Source organism: Microplitis mediator, chromosome 7, assembly GCF_029852145.1.
Source record: "Microplitis mediator isolate UGA2020A chromosome 7, iyMicMedi2.1, whole genome shotgun sequence".
Lineage (NCBI taxonomy): Eukaryota > Metazoa > Arthropoda > Insecta > Hymenoptera > Braconidae > Microplitis > Microplitis mediator.
The window spans coordinates 4,492,743-4,508,194 of NC_079975.1; the positions used below are offsets into that span (position 1 = coordinate 4,492,743).

Below are 15,452 nucleotides of genomic sequence, written 5' to 3' on the forward strand. Positions count from 1 at the left end.
CGCTCCATTCACACTAAAATTCTCATTAACTGATACAATTCTTACTTAAACAGTTAGCAAATAGATGAAAGCAATTAAATAATTATTTGAGAAAAAAAAAGAAAAAAAAAATTATAATAAAAATTTTAAAAATAAATAATGAATAATAAACATTATGTGTGCGTTCAGTCAAGTGGACTGTATATAATATTTGAAACGCTTCTATGACCTTTATGAATCATTCGACGACCGTTAGATTTGAATAATGCATCAATAATATGCAGGAAGTAAACAATAAAAATATCGTTCAATTGCAATGTCTATGTCTTTATTACATATGGAGTTTTGTTTAACTATTTTTTATATTCATATTTAATATTTACTTAATATAATTATTGAAAAAAAACTGGGGTAAGTCCAGGCGGTGTAGGTGTTAAAATTTTCGGTGTTAAATTTAAACACCGAAAGAGGTGTTAAAATAATACCGCCAGTGTAATTATTTTTTACCGGTGTTAAAAAAATTTCCTGGTGTTAAAATATTTTTCGGTGGTGAAAATATTTTACTTTGTGAATATTTTTACTCACTTGATCACGAAAGTTAAACAGTATTTTTATTAATTAATTAAATTATTAGTGATTGAAATAGTGGGCGCGAAATTGTGTAATTTTTAAATAAATTACGTATAACATAAATAATTATTTAAATAAGTAGGGAAGGAGGGGCAAAGTGGGCCCCTTAAAATTTTCAAAACTTCAAAAAATATGGGGTCAAAGTGGGCCCCTCAAAATTTTCTATACGCCAATAAATTCGGACGGATAATAAGCTTATCGAAATTTCTTATATAATGAGGGCTAAAATAGACCACCAAAACTGTTGATTAAATATAATTTATTAAGAAAGTTAAAGGTAATAAAATTACGTTTTAAAGTTATATCGCAGCAGACTATTGAAATGACTTTTATATTATTAAAATACAATTGTTCTATAGTTATTTGTAAATATCACACGTGTAAAGAATGAAAAATATCAAATCCGAAATTTTTTGGAGGGCCCACTTTGCCCCTAATTTTCGATTTTTCAATTTTAATGGACGCAGCATAATGAAGTGAAAATAAGTATCAAGGGTCTAAAAAGAAATAAACGCGTAAAAAAAATTAATGACATTATAATTATTTTCCTTAAGGGACCCACTCTGCCCCTTCTTCCCTACATAGCAAAATTGAAAATTCCTCCAGATAATATTCACTAAATTTTTATATTTTTTTTTATATGCAATACATTTTTTTTTTAAATTTCTATACGTGGAATTTTTTTTTACACCGATTTAACACCGGTATTTTACCACTGCCAAATTACACCGCCTACGCCGGTGTTATTTCATTTTAACGACGTTCGGTGTAAAGTTGCGTCTGTTTTTAACACCGCTCTTTTTACAGTGTAGCGCTGTTTTATTTTTTACTTTAAATTTACTTAAGGTAATGTACTTTACACTAATTGCGCTTCAATACTGTAAATTGATTTATTCCCACAGTGAATTACATTAGCGTTGCTTGTCATTTAACATTTAATCGGCTAACAAATAAAAGTAAAAAAAAAAAAAAATGGCGAAATTCCTGATTCTAAAAAATTAAAATGACTGGAGTACTTAAGATTGCATCGTACGAAATGAAATGTAAAATGTAGAATTAATAAAAAATGTATATAAGGCTTAGGGTGAGCATAGAAAGTATCATTTTAAAAAGTAGCCTCAGGCCGGGCGTCGACCGTGAACTTAAAGTTTAAGTTTAAAAAAAAAGTATTAAAACAAGATGAATATATACTAGTTACTATTAGAGACTAGTACGAGTATGTCTATCTTTATTTAAAAATTTAAAAAGAGAGTAGTTGTAGTTGTATACAAGTAGCTATGTAACGAAAGAACCTCGTGCATAATGCAAGTTTATGCACAATAGATATGCACAAGGCCGCGGGAGTTACTTGGAGTCTGTAACTAATGCAGTATGTATATATAACGTCTCCATGATTTAAATTGCCCAGTTACTTTAAGCACAAAACGGAAATAGAGCATTTAAATACCACTTTTGAAGTTTACGGAGAAATGGAATAAATGCTGCTGTGTGTATATATTTTTTTTTTAATAAATATGTATATAAATTTATATTTTCATTTAAAAATTTTTTATGAGTTATTGCACTGGGAAAAATAACCGGAGTGAACCCGGAGTAAATCTGGAGTGAATAAGGAGCCGATAACTTTATTGATTTAATTCACTCAGGTTAAATTCACTTCAAAGGGAGTGAATGCAGGTTTAAATAAAACTTAGATCATTCCGAAATCACTCCGTTTAAAAAACAATGATCCTGAAGTTAATAGACGATTAACAATTTTCGGACTTTTTTTTCAACTAATCGATTACAGAAAAAAAAAACTAAAAAAATGCACATTTAGAAAATTAAAAGATCTATAGGTGCAATTTTTTTAAATATTTTTTTTTTTAATAATTTATCGTTTTGAAAAAATTCAAAAAATTATTAAACGTCAGCTAACTTCAGTATCATAAAAAACAATGATTCTAAAGTTAATGGACAATTGACAATTTTCGGATTTCTTTTCGACACATAAATTACGAAAATAAATGCACATGTAAGAAATTAAAAAAACTATAAGTGCAATTTTTTAAAGTATTTTTTTTTTTACAATTTATCATTTTGAAAATAAATCCAAAATTTTTTAGATGTCGGCTGACTTCAGTATCATTAAAAAACAAACTCCCTATTTACTCCGCATGCAGATTAATTTTTTTTTTAAACTCCGGAACTCTGAGTGACGGAGTAAATTCTAAAATTGAAATAAAATCCGCAATCACTCCGAATTTTTTACAGTGTGGGAATATGAATAGTGAATAATTTTTTATGTTAGGGCTGAAAGAGTAAATTTAAATGATGCGGAAGTAAATTTGCAGAGCCGACACTACTCATAACCTTTGGTCATATAGAGTGTATGATGCAATCAATTTTTAAGATGAGAGTATAAAATGTGGATAAAACACAGTATGTGAAGAGTGAGTGTAATAATTTTTTTATATTTTTTTTCAGAAGCGAGAGTGAAAGAGAATGAATAATGTTGTTGTGTTGAAGGGTTTTTATTTATTTTTTTTTGTATAATCAAAAGATAATAAAAGTGGTATATGTAAGTGAAGAATAAATTCTTTTATATTTAGTATAAGGTAATGTCCGGCAATTTTCAATTTCACTGACTCGCTGCTGACGGAAGTCTAATGCGATTGAGACACGACGACATACAATGACGCTTATACTATGACGCGTTTACTTTTTATGGATTATAACATTTAGATATGGACAGCTGCTGCTGATGGCTTGATATGGTAAATTTTAGTTGTTTTTTTTTTTTTTTAAATTGTTTTAAAGTTGTGGGTTTAAATGGACAGAAATATTTTAGATGTTGTTTGAGAATGGCAAGATCGATTTTAATTACGTAGCGCGCAATTAGCCATAGAATTTAATAAAATTTTATTAGATTTTTTAGTTCTATTTTTTTTTAGATACAAAAAAATTAAAATGAATTCAGAGTGGCTCCGCATTCACTCCCTAAATTTTTTATAGAGTATGATTTTTTGAATCAGAATAAAAAAAGTATCATAAAGTTAGCAGACATTTCAAAATTTTTTGATTTTTTTATACAAAAAAATAAATATAAAAAAAAATATTGTCAAAAATTGCACGTATAGTTTATGGAATTTCTGACATGTGCATTTTTTTAGAAATATTATTTTTTCATAATTTATCTGTTAAAAAAAATTTCTTTTAATTTCAAATGTCTGCTAACTATACTATCATATAAAAAAAAACATTCTTGTCGAGTTTGGGAGATTTAACTTGACTAGTTTTACTAAACTGGGTCTCGTAAATCTGAGGACTAGATTTTTGAGAAAAAAAAATTTTTTTAAAATAAATATATAAAAATTGAATGAGTTTGGATGTAGCAGATATCAGACAAATTTTAAATTATTAATCAGTAGAGTAAATAATTAATAAAATTAAATTAAAACAAAATGCGCATTTAAAAAATTTAAAAATTAATTAGTGCATTTTTTATAAATATTTTTTTTTTAATTATTTACTCTGTTTATTAATAATTTTAAATTTGTCTGACGTCTGCTACATTCACACTTATAAAAATATGAGTGTGAATGTGGCAGATATCAGAAAAATTTTAAATTATTAATAAATAGAGTAAGTAATTAATAAAATTAAATTTAAAAAAATGCGCATTTAAAAAATTCATAAGTGCATTTTTTATAAAAATTTTTTTAAAATTATTTACTCTATTTATTTATAAATTTAAATTTCTCTGACGTCTGCTACATTCAAACTCATAATTGAACCAATTGGATCAGTATTTATTTTTATAGACTACAATTATTGTTAATTTAAAAAAAAACAAAAATCATAATTCACCTCTGGTTAAATCATGAGTTTTTGATAGCAAATTTTGTCAAAAATAAAATTTGCAATTAATAAAAAAATTTGGATAAAAAAAAATTTCAAGAAGTCATTTAATTTTAAAAGAAATTAAAAAGAAAACCAGGTTAATAATTAAAAATAATCAGATAATTTGAATTAATTAAATAAAATGACTTTTACAAAACAATAAATCACCTGTGCAAAGTTAAATTAAAATTAATGACTCAGTTGGTTAAAAAAGTAAAGATTAGCGATAAGCTGTAGGATCTTTCATTGCCATAGGATCTAAGGATCTTAACGCTGTCTGATAAAACTTGAGAACATAAAAGAGCCGCGAGTGATAAAGTCAATGATTTTTATTATATTATTTTTAGTTGTTGCTGTTGTTGTTGATGTTGATGTAATTTTTATATTTTTTTCCATTCTGTTCTCTTGTCTACAATCGTACTGATGCACAATTCGTTAGAGTTAAAAAAATGTGGGGTTCCCGTGAGCCAAGCGATCACGGATCAAGAGAGAAAGAGGAAGGAAACTAAAAAGGATGGGATGAGGAATAGAACGAGAACGGTAACAACAGCCGTGTTGGGATTCACACGGTTCACACCGTGGTCTTCTTAGCGGTCCTCTTATAGCGGTAGATACGTATAACCCTTTTCTCATTTACATACGCGTGGTAACGTGATCCTGCTTTATATATTATTGTTATATTTCATATATATCTACCTACATTTTCCATTTACACACTCATAGACTCATACATCCACAAATATGTACGTGCATACGCATCAATTCACTTTACAGATGATGCTCTCGTGTCAATATTCATTTATTACCTTATTAGTGTAATTATACTTTTTAATTTTACCATTAAAAGATAATCAGCAAATGTCTCTATCATTTAATAACATTTCATTTTTTGTATATTTACTTTCACATGTATGTATGTATATATATTTATTTGTTCAATTTTTCTTTACAAAGGGAAGGGCAGTAAATTTTTTTATTGGATGGTGAAAAAAAAAGTATTTTCTTCTGAAGCTTTGGGTTTACTCAAGATCAAGTTTAAATCTGCAAAATCGATTTAGCGAGTTCGCGTGCATACAATCGTGACATTTGCGTTAGACAAGGTAAGAATAGAACAGTAAAAACAAAAAGAATGAATAGTCTGTTAATCGTCGCATGCAGAAGACGTGATTGCAGCTCCAAGCAGAAAACCAAGTAAAATTATACCAATAAAAATAAATAATACTGTTGTTGTTTGTTTATTTCTGAAATAAAAATAAACATATTATTATTATTATTATTATTATTATTATTATTTACATTATTATTATAATAGCAGCAAATATTGATTTTTTTAAAATGATCATTGTTAAAGTAAAATTTTTAAAGTCAGTTTCTAATAAAAATTTTCTATTGACGTATTGTCAAATTTAAAAATTGTATTTTGTTGAGTATGTTTTTGATTTTTTACCATTACTACTTGAAAATTTTAAATAGTTTTTATCTCTGTTAGTTACGTTAAGATTTTAAAGGAAAGTTGTAGACTAATATTATTTAATTATGCTATCACAGAAATTTAGCTTAAAAGAAAGGGTTTACGTCAATACGTAGTCAATGGAATATTTTTTTTTTTATCTAAAAATATGTTAATAAATAATTTTAATTATGTAAGACTTTAGAAATATTTTGTACTTGGAAAACGGAACGTTTTTCACACGACGAAAATGAAAAAAATTGATGTAATTTGACTTTGAAGGTGACTTAAGAAGTAGTTTGGGGTGGCAATTTCCTGCTGATGTGCAAAACATTTCAGAAATCTAGATCCAGTAGATTTTTTACTTTTCATTTCATTTTTTTTATTTTTGTTACGCGAAAAACGTTCCGATCTTCAGGTAAATTAAATATTGCTTTAATTATTATGTAGAATTGAACGGTATTAGTATTAAATAATTGTAGATTCTGCTAGAAATTAGTAATAGGTCAATCTGATCAATTTTTGACAATCAAATATGTAACTTTTTTTTTGTAACATTTTGAAAAGACACTTCCATTATTAGTGTATTGACAAATTTGTATAAATTTTGAGTTAATAATTAGACTGATTATTAATTTCCAACAAAATTTCCAATTATTATTATTATTGAAAATATAATAATAATAATAATAATTCTAAAATGAATAAAGAGAGAAAAACGAAGGTGAAGAAGAAGACGAAGAAAAAGAAGAAGAAGAACAGTGTAGAGTATTATATAGACTAGTATACTACAAAGTACAACTGAGTAGTGTAAAATAATAAGTGAGAGGATTGCGAGTATTAAAGTTTAAAACTCTAACAGCCATTAGGAAAAGTTGTTGTTCTTCTCATTTGGACGTTTTCACTCGCCCTTATAACTGCGGGAAGAATGACCAGGCGGTTTCTTTACTCCACAAAGCATAACTTTACTCCTATCCGAGATGCTCATGAGGACCGCAGAAAGACCAGTACAGAGAAATATTCATTTTATGAGTTAAGAAATTACACTGATACTCTCAGCTGTACATACATACACACATGTACCCTAACAAAATGCTATTTCATTGTTTATCTGCATACGAAATTGGTTGCTTTAACTATGATAACTATTCAAAGCCCTTTTAGTAACACGCTTAAGTAAATTCAATATTCAAATACCTTTTTACATACACGCATTGTTGTTACTGATAATTATTATTTATATATTTATACTCACTGAACAGTACTTAGGACCACGTCGTTGGTAACTTTAAATATTTGCTTGTTTAACCAAAATCCCTTTTCAATTATACTAAGTGCTGTTATTATCAAATAATAAAATATAAATCTTCCTATGACTTTTGCTTTATGCAAATTACTTCCGCCTGTTGTTATGGTAATTATTTTTTTTTTATTTAACAAAAAAAAAACAATTAAAATATTATGAATTAACTTATTGTATGGATAGATTTTTAATGTTTTTAAATGATTTATCTCACGCAACTTGTTATTATCCATAGGGTTTTAATGTCTGATATTAAGACGTTAGTCACGATTTGTACCTTGGCAAACCATTCTTTGCATAAATTAACGATTAGTTTTATTGTTTCAGTGAATTTTCGATTTTGTAAATTATCCAGTGCTATTGATAAAAATTATTTTACTCCAATAAAATTATTTGTAAAAATAAGTAGTCATTTTTGTGTCACACTGTGAAAAATTCGGAGTGAATTTGAATTTCAATTTAATCGGAGTTTCGGAGTTTTAAAAAAAAATCATTTAGCATACGGAGTAAATAGGGAGTTTGTTTTTTCAGCGGAGTAATTTCGGAGTGATCTGAATTTCACTTAAATCCGCATTCCGCTTTGGAGTTTTAATATTAAATTAAACTCCCCTTCGAATTAAATTTATGACACTGAAGTTAGCCGACGTCTAATAAATTTTGGATTTTTATTTAGACGATAAACTGTTAAAAAAAAACATTTGAAAAAATTGCACCTGTAGTTTGTTAAATTTGCTATGAGTGCATATTTTTATTTTTTGTTTTTTTGTAATTAATTTGTTGAAAAAAAAATCGAAAAATTACTAATTGTCTGCTAACTTCAGGATTATTTAAATTTCGCTATGATTCTGAAGTTAACAGACAATTAATAATTTTTGGATTTTTTTTTCAACAAGTAAATTACAAAAAAAACACAAACTAAAAAAATGCACATGTAGAAAAATTCAAAAACTATAAGCACAATTTTTTTAAATATTTTTTTTTTTATAATTTATTGTTTAAAAAAAAATCCAAAAATTATTAGACGCCGGCTAACTTCAGTATCATATTTTACTCCGAAAATTTTTTTACAGTCGATGACTTATAAATTTTTTTTTTTAAATTGTCCAAGAATTTAAATTAAAAGTAATTTTATTTTGTAAATGTTTTTCAGTTTCCTTTGTCAGTCTTTTAATTTAAATTTAAATTTGAAAAAATTTTTTGTTACTTACGATTTATTGCGAGGTCGGAAGTGTCGCCAATTATTTCAGACATTTCACACTGCAAACTGTAATGAAAAAATATAAAAATTGTAAAAAAATGATGTGTAATAACAATGAAGGTACGGACGGTGTTGTTGTTATTGTTATTGTGGTATATTGTACGTTGTAAGTTAATTATATCTTAGGGTTTGTCATTTTAGCGCCGTAAATAGACAAAGACCACCCAAGATAAAATGAAGAAGGGATGGAATAGTTTAAGATGATTATAATAATCATCTCGAGCTAAGTATAAAGGGAGTCAGGAAATGACGTAAAGAAATAGCCCCGAAGTACTTTTAAACTTTACATTAAATATTTAAGTGTAAGTTAATTATTTTTATTTTTAACGAGTATGAGTTAAATTAATTATTTAAAAAGTCGCTTAATAAAAATTTTTTTACCCGCGAGTTATTTCTGCAGGCCGACTATATCTGTCAGATATTTTTTTACTTGAATTTTTGTCCATTTTTTAAAATTATCTTGCTCTCATATTCAAATTTTATTATTGCTGGCCCATAAGTTACACAATTAATTAATTAATTCATTTTAATTCGGTAATAAAATAGTAGGGGAAATTAAAAAAAATTAATGAATGGTTAAGGTTAATTAAAGAGTAAAATCAGACTATTTAAAATAGACTTTGTTGATAGTACAATTCGCTGACGTAAGATGACATTACGTTTCTTCGTACAGGCGTCGTGCACTATCGTCAACGGTCGATGCTTTCTCACTGGGAATTCCCTTGTAAGAAAAATGCTTTTGTTTATTATCATTAATACTGACTACTGACATTTTAATTTTTAATTATAAATTCATCATATTTATAATAACAGTTATATTATATTTATAATCAGATATAGTAAAAATAATTAATTTTAATTTATAAACTTCTATTCATAAATGTTGCATTCAATTAAAATATGATAATAAAGTTATTTTATGCTATCATTTTAATTAATTAATCCAATTACTTTTGTAATTTGTTCACAGTATTTTATTTTTATTTGTATGTTCTTGATTTATAGTATCGAAAAAATATTTTTTCAATCAGCCTTTAGGAGAATTTTAAGTCCCCCTTGAAATTTTTAAATATTTGACGTAAAAGTAAAAAAAAGTTTTTTTTTCATTAGCTTTCATTAGTATCGATAAATATTTCTCCAGTTTTATCAATCATATATATGCTACAGAATTTATTTTTAAGTTAGGTACCGAATTAACAGAATTTATCTGAATAAAATAGAATTAAAAATTTAATTCTGTTTAATTCGATCGAATTCAGTTGTTTAATCAGGGTTCTCTTCAAAATTGTCATTTACCATTTTTATATAATTTTCAAATTTAAGTATACTTATTTATGTTATCACTGAGAGAACAATTTATTTGAGCTAAATAAGACTTGTTTCAGGCCAATAAATCTCATGTTTGAATGGACCCAATCAATACTTATTTGAGACAAAGATATGGTTCATTTAAATGAAATAATAATTTGTTTATAGTCAACAAATCTGTATTTGAATGGTGGCACTGTAGCGCCATTTGTTAGCTACAAACAAATATATGTTTGAATGAAATAGGGGAAGGGGGGGGGGGGGGCAAAAGGGGGTAGGGTAGGCAAAACGGGGTACCCTCAAAATTTGATAAAAAAAAATTTTATATTTTAAATGGTTTTTAAACATTCAAAAATCACTTCTGTAAATATAATTAGGCGTTACTTTGAATTTTTTTCGATAAACTTTTTCAAAAATCAATTGTCAGTTGAAAAATATTAATGACGTTTGTTTTATGATAAAAACTATTAAAAATTTTTTTTCTTCTTTTGTATCCAATAAACATGTAAAATATAATTTTTCTTCATGTAAATTACTTACAAAAAAATTAAACTTAATCAAATTCGTTTAAAATCCAGAAATTATTTTTTTTACCTTTTTTAGGGGGTACCTCACTTTGCCCGCAGAAATGAAAAATTTTTTTTTTCAACGGTAACTGAAAATTTCTTCTATTTACTTTAAATATCATTAAAAAAAAAAAAGATTTAGCGTATTTGAGTCCTCGAAAACTTGGTATTTCCTTAAGTACCCCCTTTTGCCCCTCCCTTCCCTAAATGATTTTGTTCAGTCAAATAAATCTATTTATTAGGGTCGAATAAATTGTTATCTCAGTGTATAACATAAATATTTATTCCTGTATTTTAAAATAGGATTTTTTTTATGTATCAAGAGGAAATAGTATAATACATTTTTTTGCAATTGTCATTAAAAATAAAGTGCAGTAGATAGTTTTAATGTAAAAAGATAAGGCGATACAAATAATTGCACGAGGAAGGGTATCGCACGAGATCGACCTCTACGAGGTTCTACCGTATATCATCAGGGTTGTGTGATGTATATATACCTTAAGAGATATGTAAGTTCATCAACGCCAACCCTTCCATTACTTGAACTTTTATTTCATAGCTGATCGATTAGCCGAATGAACACCGAACACTAGAATCTAACTTTTATTTTTTCCTGTACATTAATCCTGATGTTAATCCTTCATGATCAACTCCACCACTTATGTACTTCCGTATGTACATATTTCACAGCAAATGAAAAATCCATTTAATTTCAAATAAATAACTTTTAATTAATAGTCAAACAATAAATTAAATACTGTTATTACTTATGAATTTTAAAATCGTATTAATAAAAGGTGTAACCGAGGAGACAAAGAAAAAAGTCCGGGATTCACAATCTAAAATGGAGAATAAATTCTTATAACCGTGACAATAAATGGCCATGAAATTGGTCAAGTTCTCTCACGGATCAAAACTTGTTTCCTTTATTTCCTCTATAGCTTCTTACTCTTCAGTCGTATCCTACATACTATCCTTTGCAAAACTTACTCTACACTACTGCTGGACAAAAGATTGTGAAAAATATTTATTGTTTGAACCTCAAAGAGAATTATATACCGACAGATGGACATAAAAAAGAACAATGGACAGAGCAAAGTGTCATGATAAAATTATATTGCGAAGATGATGGCAAATAAGGATTAATTTTTCGGTTATTTAGACGAGTGTTGCATTGGGTATCATAAAATAAATAAATATATATAATAATAATGAAAATATATTTTTATATGGATTTTATTATTTTGCTCTAGACTAATCGAAGAAGAAGAGCAGAGGCCAATGGGAACCTTTTCTCATCTGACAGCGATCAGTTGAAATGATGGTCTTTTATTTGTAGTCGAGTTTAAAGCTTCTCAACTGTTAGTTGAAGTCATGATTCCGTGATTCATATTTTTATTATACTAATGTGAGATAAATCAGAACTTACTTCATTACTACTTCCTCCTTCATTTTGCTATCGTTAAAAAAAAATTTTGTTCGAGTACTTTAATTTATTTCATCTTCATATCATCAAAATTAAACTCATTTATATATATGTATATACTATAGAAGCATATATAAAATTTTAATTCATATTTTTTAGTAATTTCATTAACAAATATTGACAATTAATGTCAATAAATCGGTAAATTATTTAATTACGCGGTTAAAAAAAAGTTATTGAGCAATTACGTGATCTATATTTTTTAATTACACAGAAATAAAGGATTTCTTGGGGCAAAAAATTTTTACTCGCCCCAAAAAAATTTTTTGCATTAAAAATTGAAAACAAAAATTTTCTTGAGACGAGCTCGCATGAAAAAATCGTCCTACGAGGTTAAAAAAAAGCCAAATTGAAGCTGAATAAATTTGCTAAGCGACATATGCATTGGTTTAGTTGAAAGAATTTTTCCACGGTCCCTGGGCTCTTCGGAAAAAAAAAAAAAATTTAGAAATTTTTTGTCTCGCGGTATTTTTCTCTTAAAAAATTTTGATAAAAATGCACCGAAACTAGAGATTTCAAGCTATAAAATGCTTTTTTTAAATCTCGATACGATTATTTTTCACAAAGTTACAGCCTCCCAAAAATCACTAAAAAATTTATAAAATTTTTCTGTTCCTTTAATTTTTTGCGTTAGTGTATATCCCGGCAAAATAATATATATTTGTAGTATTGTCGTATGTATGATATTTTGCCGGCATATATTCCCGGATATATTTTTTTCCGTGTGGTAGAAAAAAATTTTTGAGTCAAGAGATTTTTTCTAGTCCTAGAAAAAATTTTTCACTTGAATTCAAAATGCAAATTATTTCTTGCACCAAGAAATCGTTTTTTTCTGTGTACTGTAAAAATTATTTGATTCTATTAAAATTTTACCACAAAATTTGATTGATTGTTTTATAAATTTCTTTCGATAAATTTTTGCAGACTTGAAAATTGAAATGTTTCGAATGACTTATAAAGGGATCGAGTAGAATTTATAGTGATTTTAATTTTTCACTTGAATGAAAATGTACTGCCGATAAAATACTGTTACTTAATCATGATTTAATTATCTTTTAAAAATAATTATCTGAATCATTGTCATATATTTACATTTAAGTGTCAAATGTCTGAGTAAAAAAAAAAATTGACACTTTATATAGTCGATGAAAAATTGATTTCAATTACGATTATTTATGAAATCATATAAATTTATTATATTTATTAAATCGAGACTTTATGGTTTTATTTTATAAATAATTAATAAAAATAATTGACTGAAATAAATAATTTATTTATTGATAAAAAAATGCTGGTTGAAAATATGCAGGGTTTTTTATAGTTGGATTAAAAATAAACGGAACAGTATAAGAGAAAAAAATAAAAATATAAAACGTGACGAGGTGAAGATGAATGACATGTCCAAGTCTTTTTATCAAATCAACCGATGAATGATCATCTGCAATTGCAGCATGAAATGCTATTGAATATAAAATCCACAGACCAATGAAGAAATAGCGTATTACATAGAAAAATTATTATTTGACTCCTGTGGCTGGTAAGAAAATATATATGTATATACATATGCTATAGAGATAAAATGAAGGCCGTGTATTAGACTCCCCGTGGATCCTGAAGGACTCCTAGCGAGTGAAGACTAATAGAGATAATCGATCAAGGACAAAGGATTTATCTCGAAAAAATTTTCATTCTTAATTTTGCGAACTCAGCTCAAAAAATTCATATCATTATTTTTATTAATAATGATAATTTTGAGGGCGAATAAAAAAAAGTAAATGGTTTCAAGATAAATAATGAAATTAAATAAAATCGGGAAGAAAAAAAATGAGGGATAATTTCACTTTGCCGTTATTCGACAGTACTTGAAGAGTTAAACGAGTAAATCACGAGCCCAAAGAAAATTCTTTCGTGAGTAGTGATTTTTCTCAACGCCATCCCACGCAATCGCCGACTGTGTTACGAGACAGGTAACTATTAAAGTAACATGGTGGCGCCATACGTGTGCCATAGGGTTGGCAACAAGTTTAAATAAAAATATAAAAAAATAGAGTTACGGGTGTATACACGCCCTCGGGATTTCCGGGTCTGCACGCGTCTAACGGTTCGACACTACGGATCAGTGAAATTGGTTTAACTCTTTTCTTGCTTCTTACTTCTTACTCTTCTTCGTCTTCTTCTTCTTCTTTTTCTTTTTCTTCTTATTCCTATTTCACGTCGTGTTCGTCTCCTTGTCGATCTTTCACTGCACTGCTACGATCTTTGGATACTCCAAAGTCTTCCTATTCGACGGAATCTGAGCAATTCTCGGAACTATGGAGAACGATAGTAAATACGATTCCCAGGCTGCTAAACAATTTCAATTGTATCGAAATTATAAAATTATAAATTATATATTTTTATGGATGTCTATTGAGCAGTTGCTTCAGTTTTTAAATTATCTTTACTTATTAATCGACGCAAATTTACTGTTTATGGAAATTTTAAACTCGATTATCTATTTGTTGACTTTGTAGTACTGCGGGTAAGATGGGATGCACAAAATTTTTTATAAAAATTATCCTAAATCACATTTTATGACCCACAGTTATTTTTAAATAACTTTAATTGCCCGGACTTAATTTCATGAATGTTTTTTTCTTTTCAACGCTTTTGCTCTCAAATTGCATAACGGACAGAACTTGTAACTTACATTTACACGTCGATTACCATATTTGTTAAATTATATGAAAAATAATTTTCCCGCTATGAAAATTTCAATTTTAAAAAAAAAAGAGAAGTCATTGGTTTTGATCCAATTTTTGAAAATGGAGTTTTTGTAAGATCTCGACGTTTTGAGGTCCTAGGAAATTATTATGACTACTTCCGAATGAACGTCCGTGTGTGTGTCTGTGTTTGTATGTATGGATGTGTGTAAACTAATTTTTGTCTTACGGTATCTTTGGAACGAATCAACCGATTTTGACATGATTGGCGGCAATCGAAAGGGCTCATCAAAACTTAGATCTGGATAGATTTTAAAGTCGATCGGTCAAGTAGTTTACGAGTCATACGAAAAATAAAAATTAAAAAAAATTTTTTTTTTAGGTTTTTTTTATATAACTCATAAATTCCTTACCCGATTTGCCTCAAAATTTATTGAGCTCTAAGACTTGATGAGCTCTTTCGATTGCCGCCAAAAACGTCCAAATGGGTGGATTCGTTCCAAAGATATCGTATGACAAAAATTAATTTTTTTTCAGCTAAATCTATTTTTTTTGGTTGAACACCAAAATAAACATTTTTTGATCTTGAAAAGCTCAAAAATTTGCATATACTAACGTTGTCGAGCTTTTCTGAGCTCGAAAACAGCGGGAAGTTTGAGGTTGGCCCACAGGGTCAACTGGTTTTCAAATTTTTCTTTTTTAAAAACTTCCTGTTTTGCAAGAAAATAAAAAAAATTTTTTTTGATGACATTGAAATTTTTTTTTTTTTTTTCATCACAAAAATAAAAATCTACTGATCTGTATAATAAAAGCTATTGCAGAAAATTCCTCGATAAATTTGTTATTTGCAGGTAAATATAAAAAAAATCAATAATAAAATTTCCAAGT

At 27.4% G+C, this 15,452-nt stretch overlaps 1 long non-coding RNA gene across 1 annotated transcript; it reads right to left on the minus strand.

The window, feature by feature from the left end:
- Positions 1-5,422: 5,422 nt before the first annotated feature.
- Positions 5,423-7,595, minus strand: LOC130671136 (uncharacterized). Its single transcript, XR_008990475.1, has 3 exons — positions 7,464-7,595; positions 7,197-7,344; positions 5,423-5,732 (listed from the first exon to the last, which is right to left on the minus strand). It is a non-coding gene; the product is annotated as an uncharacterized LOC130671136 (long non-coding RNA).
- Positions 7,596-15,452: the final 7,857 nt, after the last annotated feature.